The sequence below is a fragment of the Anolis carolinensis genome, chromosome 1 (genome assembly GCF_035594765.1).
Source record: "Anolis carolinensis isolate JA03-04 chromosome 1, rAnoCar3.1.pri, whole genome shotgun sequence".
In the NCBI taxonomy this organism is placed as follows: domain Eukaryota; kingdom Metazoa; phylum Chordata; class Lepidosauria; order Squamata; family Dactyloidae; genus Anolis; species Anolis carolinensis.
This window is the reverse complement of record NC_085841.1, coordinates 330,103,895-330,121,239: the sequence shown is the minus strand read 5'-3', so window position 1 is coordinate 330,121,239 and position 17,345 is coordinate 330,103,895.

The window sequence follows — 17,345 nt, the reverse complement described above, 5'->3', positions numbered from 1 at the left end:
CCAGGTTTAAAAATTTCTGGTTTTTTATTAGCAGTCTTTTGCTAGGCTTCTGAACACTTCTGCAAGGGTCCTGCACACCTAACTCCAGTAAAAGTGGAGGGACTACTATCACCAGACAATTAAAACCATGAATTAAAAAATTACCTTCTATTCTATTGCATTTTAATCTTTGTACCATGCATTTTAACATATGTATTTTATAGCAATGTGTTTTAACTGTCTTGTGCCCCACCTTGAGCCATGAGGAGAGGTCAATAACAATTCTTGTTGTTGTTGTTGTTGTTGTTACTATTATTATTATTATTATTTGTTTCAGTTTTCTTTCATTATTTCTTTGGACTCCAGATATTCAAACCATATATAAATCTAGAGCTATCATCAGTTATCTTTCCATAAGTCTTAGTGTTTATTATGATACTTTTAGAATCATAAGAATTGGAAGAGACCACAGGCCATCCAGTCCAACCCCATTCTGCCATGCAGGAAAAGCACAATCAAAGCATCCCCAACAGATGGCCATCCAGCCTCTGTTTAAAAGCCTCCAAGGAAGGAGCTTCCATCACACTCTGAGGCAGAGAGTTCCACTGCCGAACAGCTCTTACAATCAGGAAGTTCTTCCTAATGTTCAGATGGAATCTCCTTTCCTGTAATTTGAACCCATTGCTCTGGGTCCTAGTTTCCAGGAAACTTCACTATCAGTACTTGCCTAAAATCACAGCCTGAGGGGGGAAAACAGCAGAAAGGGAAGAAAAGAATGGTTCCACTCTAATTGGAAACTTATTGAGGATTTTGCTCTGTTTGTCAATGACCTCTCCAGCAGGCTTCAAAGTGGTCTGTGGCACTCGGCTGCAATAGAGGATGCTATCCTGTCCCCAGAGAGTTGAACTAGAATTCAGCAAAGAGTCTGGTCTGCTCTGTATGTGGAATGTGGCTGTGAATGGGCATTTCTGGTCTTTTGTTCTGCAGTCAGAAAAATGTCTTGAGTTGGTTTTATGTCTGTTTTATGGTAACATCCTGCAAACAGAGTCATATATAGCAGTTCATTTCCACAAGTATTGTACAGAACTAAATGCTGCTTTGAGTCTCCTTTGTGGAGAGAAGAAGTGGGGTATAAATAAACATAAGAATAGGAGTAATCATGCTGATCATAAGACAAATTCCGAAGTACTTATTGCGATAACACCTTTCCAGGGGCCAACAAAAAAGCCACAAAAGAGTATGAAAAATTGTTTCAAAGCACAAATAATTCTGTGCCTTTTGAGGAACTAAAGGTATTGGTGCAACATGGAATTTAGAGTAGGTCTATGTCATTTTAGCAGGGGCACAGCTATACAGGTAACAGTGTTCATGAGAGTTCATGAGAGTTATAGTTTACCAAGCTCTTTAGCCTTCTCTACCAAAGAGGGCTGGTATCTCACCAAACCAAAAATCCCAGGATTCCACAGCATTGGGCCATAGCAATTAAACTGGCATAAAACTGCAGTAATTCTACAGTATAGATCAGAGCTTTCCAACTGTTTTATGTTAGTGACATACCGTACTTCTTTGCCATGCATCATTTTGCAACACTATGATTCAGTTTTACTAGTGAACCAAAGGTTAAACCAACCCTTTATAAGAAATATAACGCATACACACAATAATGAAATGTATGGGGATACAACGTATCTCATGAAAACCTTTCATTTATGTTTTTTAAAATATGTGATTTATTGCTTATTTCACATATACCCAGATGCTTCTTATTACATTTGTATGACACACCTACACACTCCAGCCACTAATCTGTCACAACACACAGTCTGGAAAGCTGTAGTATAGATGCACCCTAAATAGTGACTGAAAACGAAACAGTTATTGATAGGTAATTGCTTCATATTTGTATCACAGTTGTGATACTGTTGACATGATCATAATTTAGTATATTTAACTAAGTAACTGATATGGGATTCCAGCCATGGACTGTATTCCAGATCTACATGTGCTTTGATATCAAAGTGCATTAATTCTGCAGTGTAGATGCACCCCTAGTCTTTTGGTAACTGATGTTGGTGGAAGCACCATTTAAGAAAAAAGACTGTATCATCACCACCAGCAGCACCATAATTTTTTCCTCTGTTCTCTTAGTGTCATCCCCAGAGCAGTTCACAAGACAATATGAACATATGATGCTTACTTTTAATGATTCAGAGACCATTGGCCTATCTAACTCAGTTCTGAATGGCAACAATTATCCTTAGGGAGAAATGTTTTGTCATCCTCTACTTGATGATATTTTCTTTGAAGCAGTCTGTGCAAAAAATGTATCTTTTGCCACAAAGCACAAAGGTTTTGGAAAGTTTCTATCTTGAGGTACATATACACTATCTGTAGAATGAATACAGTTTAATACATGACAATGCTATAATGGAATCACAGGAATTGTATTTTTAAAAGATCTTTGATCTTCTCTTCCAAAGAGTGCTGATTCCTTACCAAACTTCAACTCTGATCCCTTCTACACTTCTAGATGAAATCCAGATTATCTGCTTTGAAGTGGATTATATGGCGGTGAAGACCTCCCAGAATCTAAGCTAACTGAGGGTGCATCCACATTGTAGAATGAATGCAGTTTGACACCACTTTAACTGCAGTGGCTCAATGCTATGGAACCCTGGGAGATGTAGTTTTTATATGGCAGTGTAGAAGGGGCCTAACTTTTCCAAGCCTGTTATACATCGGCTTTGCTCCTGATGTCTGCAATAGAGCTCAACCTCAATGGACATGGCTCTTTGAGGACAGCGGATTGAGTGCAAAGTTTAAGAAGGTGTTCATTTAGGCCTCTTCCACACAGCTGTATAAAATCTAGATCTCCCAGGATTCCATGGCATTGAATTATGTGGCAGTGTGGACTCAGATAACGCAGTTCAAAGCAGATATTGAGGATTATCTGCCTTGATATTCTCGGTAATATGGCTGTGTGGAAAGGCCCTTAGTCACTGTGCTTGTGTGCAATAAGTTAACATTTAAGTTATGAAATAGCTTGCGTTGTATGTACTGCATAAATTGTAAGTGCTTGATTGTCTTGTTGCCCAAGGCCCCTTCTACACTGCCATATAATCCAAATTATCAAAGCAGATAATCCACATTATCTGCTTTGAACTGGATTATATGAATCTACACTGCCATATGAAGCCCCCAATGGCGCAGCAGATTAAACTGCTGAGCTGCTGAACTTGCTGACCAAAAGGTCGGCAGTTCGAATCCGGGGAGTGGGGTGAGCTCCCGCCGTTAGCCCCAAATTCTGCCAACCTAGCCGTTTGAAAACATGCAAATGTGAGTAGATCAATAGGTACCGCTCTGGCGTGAAGGTAACAGTACTCCATGCAGTCATGCCGGCCACATGACCTTGGAGGTGTCTACGGACAACTCTGGCTCTTCGGCACCAACCCCCAGAGTCAGACAGACTGGACTTAACATCAGGGGAAAACCTTTACCTTTACCTTACACTGCCATATATTCCAGTTCAAAACAGATAATCTGGATTGTATATGGCAGTGCAGAAGGGACCTTAAAGGGCAAGTTTATGTTTAAGGGTATTTACATCAGCGTAAGATCAAATGTCTAAGATCAAAACTTTGGTAAAAACTAAGGCCCCATCAACACTGCCATATAATGCAATTTTGAACTGCTACTGTAAATTCATATAATAAAATTTAGGCCAGTTTTACACTACCATATAATCCAGATTATCAAATCAGATAATCCGCATTATCTGCTTTAAACTGGTTTATATAATAATAATAATAATAATAATAATAATAATAATAATAATAATAATAATAATAACAATAAAATAACTTTTATACTCCGCCTCCACCTCCCCACAGGGACTCAGGGCGACTTACATGGGGACAAGCCCAGATAATCACAATAAAACAGGATAAAAAAATACATACATAACAAAACAAGCATCATCAATGAAAAAAAATTAAACAGAATAAAACACCATTTTAAACAGTAATGTAGTGATTAAATAAAAACCATCATTTAAGAGTGAAACAGCAATTAATAATAAGAGGACTGGGCAAAAGTGCAAGGAGTGTATAATTAAAAAGCTAATGAGGTACCGTAGATAAAAAGTGCTGCAGTGTCAGAGGTGGGGTAAAGGAGAGATTATGACAAACTAAAGGGGCGGAGAGACAATATATGAGTCTGCACTGCTATATAATCCAGTTCTAACAGATAATCTGGATTTTATATGGCAATGCAGAAAGGCCTAAGGCTGGCTCTACACTGCCCTATATCCCAAGATCTGATCCCAGATTATCTTCTTATCCCAGATTATCTGGCAGTATAGATCCATATAGGTAAAGTCCAGTCATGTCTGACTCTGGGGGTTGGTGCTCATCTCCATTTCTAAACCGAAGAGCTGGCGTTGTCCATAGACACCTCCAAGGTCATGTGGCCATAGGCATGACTGCATGGAGCGCTGTTACCTTCCCTCTGGAGCAGTACCTATTGATCTACTCACATTGGCATGTTTTCAAACTGCTAGGTTGGCAGAAGCTGGAGCTAACAGCGGGTGCTCACTCCGCTCCCGGGATTTGAACCTGCGACCTTTCGGTCTGCAAGTTTAGCAGCTCAGTGCTTTAACACACTTCGCCACCGGGGCTCCTATATAGATTAATATAATCCAGTTCAAAGCAGACAATCTGGGATCAGATCCTGGGATATAGTGTAGTGCAGTGTAGATCCAGCCTCAGGCCCCTGATGTGTTCCTGGTGTTCGTCCACTGCGGCTGGAGTTGCTCTCTTTTTCATGCATGTCTACACTCTAGAATGAATGCAGTTTTACACCACTTTAATTACCATGGCTCAATGCTATGGAATCATGTTTTGTTTTGTTTTTAGTTTTACATGGTCTTTCGGCTTCTCTGACAAAGACTGCTAATGCCTCTCCAAACTAAAAATTCCAGGGTTCCATAGCATTTAGCCATGGCAGTTAAAGTGGCGTTAATCTGCGTTCATTCTACCGTGCAGATGCCCCACAGGGCTCCTTTCCTCCCCGCCTTTCCGCCCCTCCCGGCTTCCCCGCAGCCCCCCCCCCCTCCTCCTCCAGCTTATCCCTCCCCTTTCCCTCCTTTTCCCGCCCCTTCTCTCTTTCCCCGGAGGAGATCCCAGCCCATAGCGACGAAGGCAAAACAAGAGCACAACACTGGGGCCGGAGGAGGCCAGGAGCCGGGATTTCTTCCGAGAAACCCAAAGAAAATTGGGAGTCAGAGGAAAAGGGGCGGCTTGGGACGGGGGGGCTGCCGCAAAGCCGGGAAATGAGGTGGAAAAGCCCATCAAGGGCTCCCGAAAACACGCCTCCAGGGAAGAAAGGGACGAGGAGAGGGGGAGGGATTAGCTCTGCAAAGGCTGCATCTACACTGCGGAGTTAACGCAGTTTGACACCACTTTAACTGCTATTGGTCAATGCTATGGAATCACAAGGGTGGTCATTTCTCTGCCAAAGAGTACCACTCAGAAAACAGAGGAATTCTAGACATGAAACAATCAGGGCCAGCGAACACCTCCCAACAAAGGATTCTCCCAGGCATGAAACAGCCAGACTTTGAAGCTGCAAGGCTTTTCAATGCTAATCAAGGTGGCCAGTTGCACCATTCACACTTGCCTCAAGCACACAATAGTTCTTTCCTGGGATATAGGGCCTGTCTGGAAGGACCCTAAGCCAGAGAAGGCGAAAGACCTTCTGTAATGACGGTCCCATGATTCCACGGCATTGAGTTGTGGCAGTTATGCTCAGGTCAAACTGCATTAATTCCACTGTGTAGATACCTCACAAATCACGGATTCTCAGCCTCTGAGGGAGGCAAAGGCAAACGCTCCTCTGAACCCATCTTTTTTCCCATTCAAACCAGGTCCTGTGGACTTGAAGGAGCACCACAACAACAAAGAGCAAAGGCTGTCAGGAATTCCTGCTCCTGGTGGTGATGCAATGGAGGAATTAACTGCGTTTACCAAGGCGCAGCACCTTTGTTTGGGTGACAAAAGATTGGTAGCCTGCAGTGTTATGTAACAAAAGGGCGGAGAAGAAAGTGGCCGAGTGTTGGTTCCTGAAAAGGTGGAGGCAGTGCTGGGTTCATACAAAGACAAGGATAGAAAGTTCTTAGATCAGGCAATGCTCCTGTTAGAAAACGGAACTGAAAAAAATATTACGTGAGCAAAACATTTCATCTTCCACCTCCTTTAGCTGCTAAAGATAAACAGAGCTGCAGCCAAGGAGCAACTTAGAACACTATACAGTATACCATTCTTTTGTGGATAGTGGTATTGTCCAATCCAGAAATCCAATCCATTGTTGTCCAAAATGCCTGAAGGAGACGACACCTCAATAACAAAGAGGGACAAGTCAGAGAGGCTCTGATGCTTGTGTTGATTTGCGAGGAGTTGGTTGCTCCAGCTTCCTAGTCAGGATGGCAGAGTTATAGTTCCTGTACATCACAGCCTCTCTGATATGTTTGGATGCAGCTCAGTTTCGTCTTCAGCATCCGAAGAAGGCAGACACTGAACTTTTTAATGCTCATGTTATATATTTTTAAAATTGTGTTTGCTAATTACTTCACACAGCCATATATACTAATTTCTTCAGTTCTAAGATGCACTTTTCCCCTCATATAAACATTTCTAAAAACAGGGTGCATCTTAGAATTGTGTGTGTGTGTATATAGGGCAGTAATGAAATTAGTGTGCATTTTACAATCGATGGCGTCTTAGAATCGAAGAAATGCAGATATATATAGTGTTTAACTGCATCCTTCCAGGATCCAAGACAGAGCTAGAGAGAAGTACTGTTGGTTTGCCTTTTAATCAGATCAATGGATGGATGGAGACAGACAAACAAACAGTCAGAGCAAATGCTATGGATTTGGCAGGATAGGCTTTCGCTACTGCAATAATAATAGCTAGTGAGACAAATGAATGGGAATAGCTATGGTGTGTGTGTGTGTGTGTGTGTGTGTGTGTACACCCACACAAGCCATCCTCATATTAATAGATCTGAACTCCATGGGCAGAAACTCAGGAAGGGATGCAAAAGGCTCATAATTACACATCCTGTTTAATGCAGAGGTCTAGACCGAGGTCTGGTCATTTGGCAAAAAGGCTTGGTTAATAGGAGGAACTTTAAGGTTGCCAAAAGCTCTTAAATAGGAAAAGTGTTACTGGGGGTGGGCAGGTGGGATGGAACAACATCAAAAGGATGCCCATTGTTGAAAGTCATTGTCTGAACCTTAAGATGCACATGGTTATCTCTGTTCCCCAATGGGCAGCTTCTTCTACAACTGTTTTTATTGTAACATTAAAGAAAAAGAAGAAGTGGAGAGGTTAAAAAACCTAGCTTCCTCTCATTTGGGAATAGGAAAAACATTGTTCACCAGATGTTGAACTACAACTTCCATCAGCCCTAGTCAGAATAGTCAACGTTAAAGGATTACGGGGGCTGTAACCCAACATATTCCTCAATCTTGCTCTAGCCACTCACTGTAATTCCACACTGACCCAGGAAAGATTATGATAATCTGCCAACAAGGCAACTGCCCATTTATCTGATAAAGTGGGCTGTCATTCACAAAAGGTTATGCCCAACAAAATGCTACAACATTTTGTTATTTTAACTTCTTGCATAACAGCTGCAGTTTTGGATTAAGGCACAAGTAATGAGCCTATTACTGCCTTGCCTGCAGCTTGGAATGCCACAGTGGTCGGCTCAGGAGGACACGGGCCCAGGCTACACAGAAACAAGCATGTATGACACCCTCTGAACAAGCTTTTACTTATGGTGCCATCACAGGCAAACCTTGATGAAATGGATTCTAGTGCACAAATATTTTATGCTACTATTTATAATAGAATAGAAATTATTTCTCTTAGTGTTGAGGGATTAGGAAAACTGTAGTCCAAAAAACAGCTTGAAGGCTACTGTAGTATAATCCTGGTGTCGAAAGTGGCACATATATATTTTGTACTGTCAATTTTACATTTTTCTATTGGCTGATTACTGGATTGCAAAACATAATAAAACATAATAAATTGGATTGCAACCATCAAGAAACTCACACAAGAGTGCTTTTAAAGAGGGAATGACTTTTTTCCCCATGAATGGGGAGTTAGAGGTTATTGTTTTACTTATTTGAAATGTTTTTATATTGATCTTAATTTAAAACAGTGATTCCAGGACTGTTCACAGTAATATAAAATATGTAAATAAACCCCTAAACACTGAGAATTTAAAAAGAGCAGACGAAAGCATACAGATGTATTATCTTGAAAAGCTTGTGGAAATAAAATGTTTTCTTTTCTTTTTTGTCTTGTACTAAAATATAAATTTGGTGCCAGGTAATTATTCCTGGAGAAAGGATGCCACATGAAGGACACAGCAACCAATACTGCCCTGTCCCTAATTAATGTCTGCTTCACAATTGAAGAATACGTAATTCATAGTAAAATGGGTACAAGTTAACTTAAAATATTACAAATTGGCATAGGAGCAGGGATTATTTTAGTGTCCTGTGTCCAAAGCCATGTAGAGAAGAACAGGCATTCTCTTATTAGCCATCATGAATCCCATCCCAAGAGAAGAGCAGGGTATAAATAAAATAAATAAAGTTCAGCAGAACATATTTGTACAAGATATACAAAGCAAATTAAGAGACTACCTAACAAAGGATTCCCCCAAGCAGAAAACACCCAGGCTTTGAAGCAGAAAGCTGAAAGGCCATTCAGTGCTAATCAAGGTGGCCAATTACAACTTTCACACTTGACTCAAGCAGGCAAGAGGGTTTTTCCCCCACCCTGGACATTCTACAGATATATAAACCCCACTTGCCTAATTTCTAACAGACCTCACAAACTCGATGCCTGCCATAGATGTGGGTGAAACGTCAGGAGAAACACTTCTAGAACATAGTCATACAGCCCGGAAAACCCACAGCAACCCAAATTAAGAGACTTTTATTTCAGTATTTTTAATCTGCAATTCCTCCAGTAAAGTTTTAGCAGTTTTCTAACAATGCACCAACCCTGTGTGGTAGTTTGGGTGGAAAAATATTTACTTGCCACTAAAGTAGGGGTTAGAAAGTGGCTTTTTCAGTATCCAAATTCATTGCTGGCTACTGCATATTTCACATGGATCAGGACCACAGGGATACATACTAGGGTGACTTAGTCAGCAAATGTGTAATAATATCCCAGAAACTAGCTCCAAGGCATCTTTGTGCTTGCCAAGGAAGGATGAAATTCCTCGGGGAGACAGACACACATAGAGGCATGTGTATCCTTGTCCAAATATCCATAGTGTTTACGATCCATGGATATCCTGTTGAGAATTACGTGTGAGTGAAGGGTTAACATTGCACAAGGGAATAAGCAGTAATAGGTGTGGTTTTCTTTTCAGTCTTCAGTTTTTAGAAAAGACATTTTCTCTCCCAACCAGTCTGGGCAGGTGAGAAATCGGAAAGGACTGGAGCCTGTGCTTCCGAGTGACACAAAGCAAGGTTGTTAGCAGAGGCCTCTGTGTTTGTAAGCAACCTCTGTCAGGATTACTTAACTCCCTGCTGCCTGATGTCAGTGTCTCCTTAGATCTTTGAAAAAGTCTGCTTTCCTCTGCTCATTCATGTAGAAGTATAGGCCCCCAGGACAGGACCGAGTTACTTAAATGTTACGACACTGGATTATTTAACTGCTATAAAGTGATTCATTGTAAAAGATGGACTTCAATATGGTGGAGGCCAGAACTAACATATTAAAAGTAAATACAAGTTAAGCGGCATTGCACTAGCCTTTTACAATACACCCTGCAAATTATTTTTTTCTTTATTATAAAAACTGATCTACCCCTCTCATCAAATCAGCCTTGATCCTGATGACTTGGGGGGCCTGTTCCCATAATTCTATCAAATACAAAATACTAAACTGAAGGATGGAAGTTGGAGAGAAGAAACCATCTGTTTCTTCTGCCGGATCCTGAAATGAAATCATAGACCACATTTGGGATGCTACACCCTTTATTTCCAAGGGAACAGATTCCAAAGTCACAAATAAGGCAGGACCAGTAGGTCATCATTGGAAGCTGAAATTTACAAAGGGAAAAATGTCTCGCATGAAACCAACTATCGCAGCAGTAAGCAGAGAACTCTTTAGAACACATCATGCAGTGACTGAGGCAAATGGTTTCACACAACCTAGATCAGAGCTTGGAAAATTACTTTTAATATTGTAACTTTCATATGCAGCCATGCTGAGGCTGTCCATAATTGAGTATTGCTAGGATGATGCTCTGGATGAAAGAGAATATAGTATACATTATTGTATTATTGTTTTATACAGGCATAAGATACGATTAAACAAAGTAACTGTTTCATCACCAACTAAAACTCCCATCATCTTTCAACATTGCATATGATCAGGATGATGGGAATTACAACATTTGTAAAATGCATATTAAATTGCACCGTTGATCGCTATAATATTATGAAACTCCAGCACCAATGCACTTTTTATTACTGCAAATTCGGAATAGTGTGAGTGCAATCATGTTCCATCGATCTTGGGGTTTTAGGCGAGCAGGAACACTTCTATTGGCATTCAGCTTCTCTTGAATTTTTTTTTGGTCACTCTACCTACTGGAACACCTGCACTTCAGACCTTATAGCACCAACAGGAATGTAATCTTATGCATGTCTACTCGAGTGAACCACCCAAACTTGCTGCTAGGTACATTTAGAATTGCAGCCTAAAGAGGTGTAATTTTGTCTTGCCTTAGTGAGCAGTAGGATTTCCAAGGGACCATACATAAGATGGCCTGTATGTTTGGCAGGACCATTTACTGAACTCTTTCTCCTCCTTTTCTTTCGGAAGGAATAGTTAGACCATTCCATTTGGCCTAGCATAGCAGGAAACACCTGCCTATGCTTCTGGCCATGCTTCACTACTGCACTCTATAAAGAACTTGACAGCAAAGTGGAAAAGGGGAGCAGGGTGGTGATTTCAAATAAGAGCTGCAGAATTCCAATCACTGCTATGAGCCCGTGTGCCTCTGAGCACTTTGAAGAGATGCATCCAGTAAGTAAAAGCTTGATTACAGCCAGCTTGGTGTAGTGGTTTGAACTACAATTCTGGAATCCTCACTCATCCAAGTTATCCAGGCCCCTTCCACACAGCTGAATAAAATCCCACATTATCTGCTTTGAACTGGAATATATGGCAGTGTAGTGTGGACTCAGATAACCCAGTTGAAAGCAGATATTGTGGAATTTCCTGCCTTGATATTCTGGGTTATATGGCTGTGTGGAAAGGCCCCAGTGGGTTTCCATGGCCAAATGTGAGTTATCCCAACTCACATTCTCTCAGCTTTAAAGGAAGGCAAACCACATCCAAATAAATATTGCCAAGAAAATCCCATGCTAACTTGCCATAAATTGGAAATGACTTGAAGGCACACAGCAGCAACAAAATCTTCATTCTCTATATAGAATCAGAATCTGCCTACCTACCTGTCTAAGCTACCTTCCTTTCATTTTTTCATTCCTTCCCTCACTCATCTTTCTTTCTTTTTTTCCTTCCTTCCTTCCTTCCTCTCTCCCTTTATACCCCTCCCCTGCATTAATTTTTTTTGTTGAAGAGTTAAATGAAGAGAGAGCAAATAGGCTGCTGCTTGTTTTGTCCCTACTCGAGCTGTGAGGGGATCTCTCTGAGGCGGACAGTGCAAACACTGTGGTGTTGCCGCAGTAAGGGAGGTGAACCGGGAGCTGAGAGGTGAAGGTCCTTGTTTAACAGCTTTCCGTTTGTTTACCAAAAAAATATTATTCCATCATAAAAATTCCCAAAATAGTTCCCTTCTTGACAGACTGACTGGCAGCTGTCCAGCTCTTGCAGAGCCTTGCTAAAATCAAAGGAAGAAAGAGCTAATCTGGTACCAAATGCCCAGAAAAGCCTGCACGTTCTGAACACTCTTATTCAATGGATTAGTGCATAGTTGAGTAGTGGGACTGATAGTTAGCAGGCAATGTTTGTCACTTGCCATCAAACAAGCTTGGGAGAGATTGATTTGGAGATTAATATCCTCCCCAAAATCCAGTCATTTCAAGGGTTTTTTTCGTGTCAGGAAGTTGACATCTCCAAGGGTGATGTCAACAAGATTCCATCTGCATGTGAGACCAGAGCACTAGAGACATCTGAAAACTCCAGGTTTGGTGGTGAAATGCTTGCGTCTCCAATTGATTAAGTCTTTGATTCCCAGATGGTCAAGTTGGCATAGCCAATGGTAAGAGGTTTGGGGAATTGTAGTTCAAACCATTGTGAGGACAAAAGATTCTCTATTCTTCCTCTAAACTAAATATAATTGGAGATGAAAGGGGGGACTCTTGAGATCTAAGAAGACAATGCAACTGCTAATGGTCGGAAAACTAATACATGCTTTCCCCTACATTTGTCTTGCATACAGTCGCCCTTCCACATTTGTGGGTTAAGCATTCACATATTTGATTATTCACAGATGACTGTATTTGCCACCACCTTTGCTGCTGCCCTATATGTGACTGGAAAAAAGTTCTCCCTAGATGTTTCTAGGCCCTAGAAATACCTAGAGAAGTATTCTATCAGGTTTTTTAAAAGGTGTTTGTGGTTTTTATTTATATTTGCGGTTTTCTCACTTTTGCAGGAACTCAGCCTTACCAACCCCCATAAATGTGGAAGCAGTACGGTAATTACAAATCAAACCCACTGAACAAATTTTGCCAAGAAAACCCCATGATAGAGTCACTTTAGGGTCACCATAACTTGGAAACAACTTGAAGGCACACAACACAAAGGACCTCGTCTCATTGAGGTTGAGAAGCATCTTTTCTGCACTTCTCTGTTCTGCTGTCATGCTGTCATGGATTCTCCGTAGCCCATCAAATGATGCAGGGCTACTTCCGGCAGGACTCAGTTGGGCTCCATGTTGGCAGCATGCTGGCAGCACAGAGAAGTGGAGCCCAGCGGGGTCGGGTGTACACCCAACTTCTCATTATAAAACACCAGAGAGAAAGCAGGAGGAAGCCAGAAACAACAGGGAAACATTGTGGAACAGGATCCCATGACCCATGACAGTAAGCAAACACAGTGTTACACTGCCCCATAGTTTCCCCCACTGTTCCCCCAGCTTCTCGGCCTCAATGTGATGAGGTCCTAAGAAACAGCCAGAGGTAGCTATGCAGCCAGGATGACTAAGACCTGGTGCCTAACACTATTTCAGACATCTGTGATGAGAACTGGAAGCTTTTAAACCATCAGATCTCCAACCAAAGCAACATCCCATCAATTAGCAGATGAATAGGATCTGAGTGAAGGAGCCCCAGTGGCGAAATGGGTTAAAGCACTGAGCTGCTGAACTTGCAGACTGAAAGGTCCCAGGTTCAAACCCCGGGAGTGGCGGGAGTGGCCGCTGTTAGCTCCAACTTCTGCCAACCTAGCAGTTCGAAAACATGCCAATGTGAGTAGATCAATAGGTACTTCTCCGGCGGGAAGGTAACGGCGTTCCATGCAGTCATGCTGGCCACATGACCTTAGAGGTGTCTACGGACAACACCAGCTCTTCGGCTTAGAAATAGAGATGAGCACCAACCCCCAGAGTCAGACATGACTGGACTTAACGTCAGGGGAAACCTTTACCTTTACCTAGGATCTGAGTGAGATAAGCCCTAATCATGACGACTGCATTTCCCACATATACCCTGTTTCCCCTAAAATAAGACATCCCCAGAAAATAAGACCTAGTAGAGGTTTTGCTGAATTTCTAAATATAAGGCCTCCCCCGAAAGTAAGACCCAGCAAAGATTTTGTTTGGAAGCATGCCCAATGAACAGAACACCAGAGCATGCAGGATCGGTAAATGTACGTACCATAGAGTGTTGTACATGGAAATATTGGTAGTAATAAGAAATTCTTGATAGGATTCATAGTTTGTCTGGTTATGCTGGTTTGTGATGGCAACTACTGCACAGTATATAATAAATGTTAATTTTTTAGTTCAACAATAAATGTGAATTTTTCTTTATGGAAAAATAAGACATCCCCTGAAAATAAGACCTAGCGCATCTTTGGGAGCAAAAATTAATATAAGACACTGTCCTATTTTCGGGGAAACATTGTACTTGCTCGCTCATGAAGAATCCCTCATCCTGAACCAGGCATTTGTGCACCTGACAATCAACCCAACCTGCACTTTGATGTCTCTGGAGTAGGTAGCCACTCTCTTTTCATCTCCAGGCTCTTATTTTTGCCCAGAGCATTACTTCATGTCCCTGTGCTACATGCAGCCAGTTTATTTTCCTAATTCAATTGTTGCCTATTCCTTTATGAAGCCTTGATCTTTCTTTTCTCATTTGTCTGTACTGTAAACTGTGACACGATCAAGAAATATTTTTATCCTCTTGGGATCTGCGAGAAGCACGATTCTGCAGATGAAACGGAAATCTTTCCCACCATCTTTTGTCCCCTGTAGGGCATTCCAGAAGGAACGGCTGTGTCTCTCCACTCTGCTACAGAGTTCTGCAAATTATCCTTCCTTGCAAGTTCCTTCTGTACGGCTCTCCACAGGCTCTGAGTCACCAGCTCCCTCTGCTTAGTCAAGCAAGTACTGAACTAAGGAAAAACAGTTCTTTCAAGTCATCTCTTCATTCATATTTTTTTCTTTTGTAACTTCCCATATGAATGGGGGGAAATCAACATCATTAGTGCTTGAAGTAACTTTGAGAATGCAATATCCTATATTTGTCACGTACACGTCTGCTTGCATTGCATATTGAAAAAGATCAAGAAGCAATAGAAAAATGCTTCTCCAAAACATTCCCAAATACAGTGTAGTTTATGCATTAAAAAGATACATTAAAGGGTGCAGGGCAGCTACACTGCCAATGCAGCATTCATGATAAAAGGAAGGGAGAGCAAGTTGAAACCCATGGAAAAAGTCATTGAGGGGAGTTGTGGAAAAGCTTTTGCCAATTAAGGCTGGATCTACACTGCTCTATATCCCAGGATCTGACTCCAGAATATCTGCTTTGAACTGGATTATTTGAGCCTACACTGCCAGATAATCTGGGATGAGAAGATAATCTGTGATCAGATCCTGGGATATATGTAAATCCATCCTAAGGGGCCTTCCACACAGCCATATATCCCAGAATAGCTAATGCAGAATAACCCACAATATCTGTTTTGAACTGGGTTATCTGAGTCCACACTGCCATATATCCCAGTTCAAAGCTGATAATGTGAGATCTTATTCAGCTGTGTGGAAGGGGCCTAAGGCACTGTTGGATTAGAAAGAGGGACACTCTGGCTGGATAATCTGGATTCTATGTAGATCCAGCCAGAGAAGGGGGCTTTGGTGCATCCATATGGCTATATCTCCAGAATTTGGAAAGGTCATGTTTTACTAGATTTTTCAGAATCACATGGCAACTGGCTCTGTTGCTACAGGACAGTGTCCACTCCAAATGCAACATTTCTAAGGTCTGAGGCTGGATCTACACTGCTATATAATCCATATTATCAAATCAAATAATCCATAGTATCTGTTTTGAACTGGATTATATGAGTCTACCCTGCTTTATAATCCAGTTCAACGCAGATAATCTGGATTTAATATGGCAATGTAGAGCCACCCCGAGAAAGGCTAGGCAGCAAGCCTAGTAGTGATGACTACAGGTTTTCTAAATAGGCACTATAATGCATCTTGAAGGCAGTCAATGTCAGGGTATCTACAAAACGTACTCACCTAATGTGTGCTGCAGCATACATTAGGCATTAAAAAAGCCTCGTTGGAAAGTCCAGAACAAGCCACAAAATCCACTGCAACCAATCAGAGTATATTACAATCCGAGACTGAAAAAATGCGTAGGAGGCTCAAACCAGTTCCTGGGTGATTTTGTAGGTGCTCTGTAGAAGAAATTATTCATTTAAGTCCATTTTCTAACTCAGTTTAAGTGTTGCTATGGAACCGCCCAAATTGGATTAGACAAACACCTGGATCATAAAACTATCAATGACTATTAGTCAATGCCTATTAGTATTCCTTGCAAAGTCCACAGTAGTATGACTCTGAATATCACGTATTGAGGGCCATGAGGGAAGCATGCTGGAGCATTCATGTTCCCTGCAGAGTTAACAGCCTGAAAACGAAATGAGCCTGCACCTTTAACAAATGTGTAGATGATGGCATTTCATCAGGTATTGCTAATTTTCTGGTTGCATGAGAAGCAACATCTGTTGAAATTCCTTCTTCTATACTAGTATTACATGCACAGGAGCCCTCTCCAATTTTTGCTCTGGCAGCTCTAGCTGATGACCTTCCAAATGAGTTCCTGGTTGGCTAATGTGGAAATAGGATGCTGGATGAGATAGGATTTTGCTCAGGTCCAGCAGCACTTTTATTTAATTTTATAGTGCCACCGGTGTCCTATATCTCCGAATCTTTCATTCTTTATCCTCTGTTATTTAAAGTTCCTGAGCCTCTCCAACATAGCTGACTAAACTTTTGATTAAAAGCATCCAGCAAATGCTACAAGTGTGTTGCATTTCCAAAGGGTTGTTTATTGGTCCAAGATAAAAGGTGTGCAGGGCTGAAGCACCTAGGTATTTCCAGAAGCTGAATTTAGACAAAACAAAACTTCTCTCAAATGGGTTTTAGGAAAGACCACGGCCCCTTCCATGCTGCCCCTATATCCCAGGATCTGATCCCAGATTATCTGGCAGTGGAAACTCATAATCCGGTTTAAAGCAGATAATCTGGAATCAGATCCTGGACTATAGGGCAGTATAGAAGGGTCCCAAGACATCTTATATACTGCCATATAAAATCCAGATTATCTGTTTTGAACTGGATTATATGACAGTGTAGACTCATATAATCTGGTTCAATCAGATAATGTGGATTATCTGCTTTGATAATCTGGATTATATTGCAATATACACCCCTTCTACACTGCCATATAAATTCCAGATTATCTGATTTGAACTGGATTATATGGTGGTGTAGACTCATATAATCCAGTGGCTCAATGGGTTAAACCCTTGTGTTGGCAGGATGGCTGGTTGAAAGGTTGGCAGTTCGAATCCAGGAAGCGGGGTGAGTTCCTGTCTGTCAGCTCCAGCTCCCCATAAGGGAACATGAGAGAAGGCTCCCACAAGATGGAAAAACATCAAAACATCCAGGCGTCCCCTGGGCAACGTCCTTGCAGACAGCCAATTCTCTCACACCAGAAGTGACGCAGTTTCTCAAGTCGCTCCTGACACGAAAAAAATCTACTTAAATAATGTGGGCTA